Source organism: Lolium perenne, chromosome 4 (genome assembly GCF_019359855.2).
Source record: "Lolium perenne isolate Kyuss_39 chromosome 4, Kyuss_2.0, whole genome shotgun sequence".
Lineage (NCBI taxonomy): Eukaryota > Viridiplantae > Streptophyta > Magnoliopsida > Poales > Poaceae > Lolium > Lolium perenne.
In genome coordinates, this window is record NC_067247.2 from 316004657 (window position 1) to 316010656 (window position 6000).

Consider the following 6000-nt stretch of genomic DNA (forward strand, 5'->3'; position numbering starts at 1 on the left):
TTGAGTCATCGTAATCCGAGCTAGTATGCAACTTCTGGAGCCAAAATACACCAGAAACCTGAATTACCAAGTCTGGGCGCTCGACCATAGAGGCCTCTATGGTTAGGCGCGAACCGAGCCGGGGCTGAGGAAGAAAGTCGGAATTGATGTTTTTTGTTGCGACCTCAATTGAACGATCAAGATGAGCTCAGATGAAAAAGTTGTCAACATGAAAGTTCTTCGTTTTTTCGAGACGAACAACTTTGATGTTTACGGGATTTTGATCCGAGATCGTTTACTGCCTAAAATATGGCACGGAAGGTGCAGGAAGGTTTCTGACCGAACAGTTACGAAAATTTCAGGTTTACTTGTTCGAGTTGGACCCTAATTAGGGTTTGTGACGTGAATCCAACCGTCTATCTTGCACGGAAAGTCCAGCCGCTCTTTATATACATGAAGGGTGACGGCCGATTGAACACACAATCGCAAAACCAATCTACAAACCTTTACTTTTTCTCTCTCGTTCTTGTTTTCTGCTCTTCGTTCGTCGGCGTTCTTCGTGTTGGAGAGCTTCGACCTGCGAGGTCCTAGGGGCGGGCGAACCGACCTAGGGCAGCCCATCACCGCCTTGCGCCCAGACGGGGTCTCTCCCGGGCGTGTGGGGTTTCGGGTTCTCAAAAGAGCCCGCCGGATTGTCCTGCGTATCGCGCTTCCGGCGAGCCTCCTCCGGCGACGTGTCCTGCGTATCGCGCTCGACGCCGGAGGTACACGGTGACGTGTTCGTGTGCGAACAACTGGTCCGGAGGCTTCTTCTACCTAAAGGACGTCTCCGACCCGGCGGGCGAAAGGATGCTGCCGCCCTTCAAGAACAGCCCCGCCAGCGAGACTCCGGCGTGGACGCAATGCCCCCACCTCTCCGAGTCGCCTCAGCTGACCCGCGCTATTAGGCGGATCTGCAAGCTCACGGAGGAGGGCCTAACGGGGAAGGACCTTAGCATGTCCTGGTTCACCAAGCGGATCCAACCGCTTCAACATCGGGACCGCTTGATGTTCCACTACATGGGGCGCGACGACCCGATGCGCGCCACGAAGGACAACCTCTCCGCCGACGCCATTGACAAGAGGATCCGGCTCCTCATCAAGATTCCGCGTGAACTTCATGTTCACGTGTGTAACAAAGACATCCATACCGACGGCTCCGAGACCGCGGTATGTTATCTTGACTCGACCATTGTTTCCTTAGCAATCAAAATTTGTCTAAGTGTTGGTTCTGCAACTTAGCTCGAAGCCCTCGAGGAAGGTGATCTCGGAACTCTTCTCCGGGTTCCTCAAATGGGCAACACGGATCCGGAAGCCGCGTCGGAAGCGGAAGCTCCCGAGGTTCCGCGCCCCTTCAAGAGGAAGAGGGCTGCTCCCTCCAGCCCTGCAGCCAAACGCGCCCGCGAAGTGCTTAGCACCGCGGCTACTCGGAAAGCAGAGGTGGAGAAGAAGCGCCTTAAACTCATCGATACCAGCAACAGAGCTCAACCTGACATTCATCAGTTCTTCAAGCCTTCCGGGTAAACGCTCGATTTCCGAATTCAAATTCATATGTTATCACGAGCAAGCAATTACTTAGTTATTACGCTTTTTACTTTGCAGAAGTTCCAGAAGCCAGCCCCCCAAGGCCCCAAGAGCCCTCAAGAAGAAAGTCAAGCCATCTCCGGCTTCCATCCCCGTCACGCCAGAGGTCGAGGTTCCGCCCAAAGCCTCCTCTGCCACCAAGCCGGATCCCAAGGACGTCATCAACATTGATGACCTTCCTGAAGACCCAATTGGCCACGGTGATTCCGGGAAGGGCGCATCCTCGTCTGCGCCTCTGCCTGAGCAACCAACTGCCACCTCCGCCGAACCAATGCCAGAGCAATACGAGCAGAAGATTCAACTTATTCACGCCACTAGCACGCTCCAAACTCACCCTCAACCTACTCCGTCTCTGCAAAAGCTTCCCCTCTCACAACGCCACGCGGAAGTCTCCGCCATGATGGACAAGGTGTGGGGGCCTGCGAACACGGAGATGCAAGAGCTCTCCGACCTTGAGAGCGATCTCAAGGTCTTCTTTGCTAAGCACAAGGACGTGCGCCAGGTAACACTAGCCCCCAAGCATTGGGTTAGACATTTTTTCCGTGTAACATGTGTTAGCCGATGCTTTCTTCAATATGTACCTTAGGCGGAGATTTAAAATTTTATCAATCCAAGACTTTGAACTTCTCGCCAGCCCCCAGAATTTTGAATATCCGACTAACTCCTGTCTTCTTCTCAGAACACGCGGAAGCTACACGAAGATCTGCGCGTTCACGTGCTGGAGCAAATGACGGAGATAGAGGGGCTGCGCCAGAATGCAGAAAATAGCCAGAAGGCTATAAAGCACTTGGAAACCCGCCTTCAGGGTATGAACTCCGAGTTGGATTTGTATTTTGCCATAATCTTTCATGATGCATAACATGTGTGTCTTTCCGCCTGCAGAAGAAACTGCCAAGCACTCCGCCTTCGATGACCTGTCCGCCAAAGTCAAGGTGCTCGAGGCGGAGAACGAATCCATCAAAGCCTTTATAAAAGATTCCTCCGACAAGGAGAATTTGGCGAGGAAGGAGCTCTCCGAGAAGCACGCCCGCGACATGGTGGAACTTGCCGACAAACTTAAGAAGAGCCAACAAAATGTGAAAACCTTAGTGGCCAAAAATAAGGTGCTAGAAGCGGAGGCGGAGGCTATTGACAAGATGATCTTCCGTAAGCATCCTTTTCGTTGTAATTCCGGCTTATCATATATTGCCTTATCCGCGAAGGAAACTGATCCCTAATCTTCACAGCGAGCCTTGGATTTGAGTGGAACAAGGAATCAGCCCTCAAGAGGACGGAGGCATACGATGAAGCGCGGAGTTCCATTGATGAGTTGTTCGCAGCGTGTCGCGGAATCGCCAAGACCCTGTCCTTGAAGAGAGCCAAGACCACAGTGATTGACACTATGTCAAAGCTGATGAAGCAGGTGCCGGAGTTCATCAAAGACTGGCAAGAATCTTCCGCTCGCGGAGTCGCCTCCCTTGTGTTAGCCACCTGCAAGGCGCACTTCCCTTCCCTGAACTTCGCGGATATTGCGCGCGGCACTCCCAAGGGTGCCAACATGCGCTCCATTCTCGCGGAGACCAAAGGGTTTGATCAGCAATTTGTTAGGCGAGTTAACCACTCGTTCTGGTACCACAAGTATGATCTGCCCAAGGGTTTCTCCGACGCGGAAGATGAGGAGGAAGGTGAGCCGAAATACTATGCGGAAGGCTCCGGGTCAAGCGCTGAGCTTTCCGAAGAAGAGTCTGATGAAGACTCCGACATTGGCTCCGGCGACGGCGATGGCTCCGCCTATGTGGCATCTGAGGATGATCATTCTTCCGAGTAGAAATCCTGTGAAACAATGAAACAGTGTTGCATCATTTTGGCCCCGGAGTGGGTTTGTAATATAACTTAAATTCTTAAGTAGCTAGGAACGAAACAATTATGCATGGGCGGAAACACTTATCCTGCTATCCTTTTAATATTATTTGCATGTTTCATTTTTGTCGGAAAGCAAGTGCTGATTTCATTGTTTTCCGGCTTGCTCGTTTGACCTTCCGCGAGCCGGAAGACCTTTAGCCGGAAACACTCGCCAGCGGCGACGAAGCCCAATGGCAATCCGTCAATAACCGCGGAAACAAGCCCCCAGCTTAGGTGCCGGAAATCGCTACTAGGAATCCACGAGTTCGCAACAGAAAACATTTCCATCAGAAAACTTAAGCTTACGTCCTAAAGGACGATTTTTGAAAATCACAACTGTCATACACGCCTAGGCGGAAATATCCAGCTCTGCGGTTTTAGTCGGAAAACATACACGATCTAAAAATAAACAAGTAAAGGAGGTAAAAGACTCAGAGAGTGAACCAAAAGCTTTATTTCATTGATCATGTATAACTATTACAGAGTATGTAACTCGGAAAATTATGCTAAGTGTGGAAAGAACGTAGTTGTGCAATGTTCCAAGGGCGATCTGTCTCGTCGTAGATGTCATCCGGATCCTCACGCTTGCGTTTCCGGTACCAGTTGGCAGGTCTATCTTTTAGGTCCCGAAAATCAACAAGGTAGTATGATCCGTTGTGAAGCACTTTGCTAACGACAAAGGGTCCTTCCCATGGAGACTGCAACTTATGGTCTTTCACCTGTCGAAGGCGGAGGACCAGGTCTCCGTCCATGAAAGAGCGGTTCCGAACTCGACGACTGTGATAACGTCGGAGTTTCTGCTGGTAAATGGTGGAGCGTTGGTCCGCTAGGTTCCGAGCTTCTTCGATCAGGTCCACAGATAGGCTATGCAGCCTCGTCATTGTTTCATCATCAAAGGCAGAAACTCGCGGTGAATCATGGATGATGTCGGAGGGGAGCACGGCTTCGGATCCGTATACCAGGAAGAAAGGAGTAAATCCTGTTGACCTGTTAGGGGTAGTTCGTAAACTCCACAAGACAGAGTCTAACTCATCAGCCCAAGCTCCAGCTGCGTGTCGCAGCGGTTCTTCAAGGCGTGGCTTAATTCCTGATAATATGAGGCCGTTATCCCTTTCGACCTGACCATTGGATTGTGGATGAGCCACAGAGGCAAGGTCCAGTCGAATCCCTACTTCCTCGCAATAATCCTTCAATTCTCCCTGTGCGAAGTTTGTGACATTATCTTTGATTATGCTGTGTGGGATGCCGAATCTCATCACGAGGCTGCAGACAAATTTTAGTGCCGTAGCACCATCGGCTTTTCTCACTGGCTTTGCCTCGATCCACTTACTGAACTTGTCAACAGCGACCAGGAGGTATTCAAAACCGCCAAAAGATGATATTTTCAACTTACCAACCATATCGAGCCCCCAGACCGCAAACAGCCAGGTGATAGGTATGGTCTTCAGCTCTTGGGCTGGAGCGTTTGGTTGAGTAGCGTAGTACTGACAACCTCGGCAGGTCTTGACTATCTTGTCAGCATCTTCTTTAGCTGTAAGCCAATAGAACCCAAGCCGAAAAGCTTTTGCAACGAGTGACCTAGGAGCGGCATGATGCCCGCAGTCCCCTGCATGGATCTCTCTGAGGATTTCAATGCCATCTTGATTAGAGACGCATTTGAGAAACACCCCTGTTGCACTTCGTTTGTAGAGCTGTCCGTCAACGATTGTGTAGGATCTTGCTCGTCTGATGATCTGTCGTGCGAGGACCTCATCCTCTGGCAACTTCTGATCGATGAGGTAATCCAGGAAAGGCTGTGTCCAAGCCGGAATGACAGTCATCACTTCTCTAGACGGAGATACTGCCACCTCTGGATTTTCCGGGTTAGCGCCCTTCACCGAGGGTATCCGGAGATGCTCTAGGAAAATGCCAGGCGGAATTGGCTTCCTGCCGGATCCGAGCTTGGATAGCATGTCTGCCGCTATGTTATCGTCTCTCCTGACGTACTTGACTTCGTATCCGAGGAAGCATTTGGCGATCTCGTCAACTTCGTCTCTGTAAGCCGCCATGACGGAGTTTCTGGCGTTCCAGGTTCCGGCTACTTGCTGTGCCAACAGATCGGAATCTCCACAACAGATGATGTGCTTGATCCCTATCTCCTTAGCGATGCGTAGTCCGTGTAGTAGAGCCTCGTATTCCGCCATATTGTTTGTAGCTTCGAAGTGGATCTGCAGAACGTATTGTAGTTCTTCTCCGGTAGGGGACTTCAGGGTGACTCCGGCTCCTGAGCCTTGATGCTGCTTGGATCCATCGAAGTGCATAACCCATGTCTCTGGTTCCGGCTCCAAATTCATATCCGGAGCTTCTGTCCAATGTGCGACGAAATCTGCCAGGACCTGGGACTTGACCGCGTTCCTGGCTTTGTAGTTGATGTCGAAGGCGGATAATTCAATGCCCCATTTTGATGTGCGTCCTGTTGCGTCAGCGTTGTTGAGAATCGTTGACAGCGGAGCTTTGCTCATGACTGTTACTGGATGC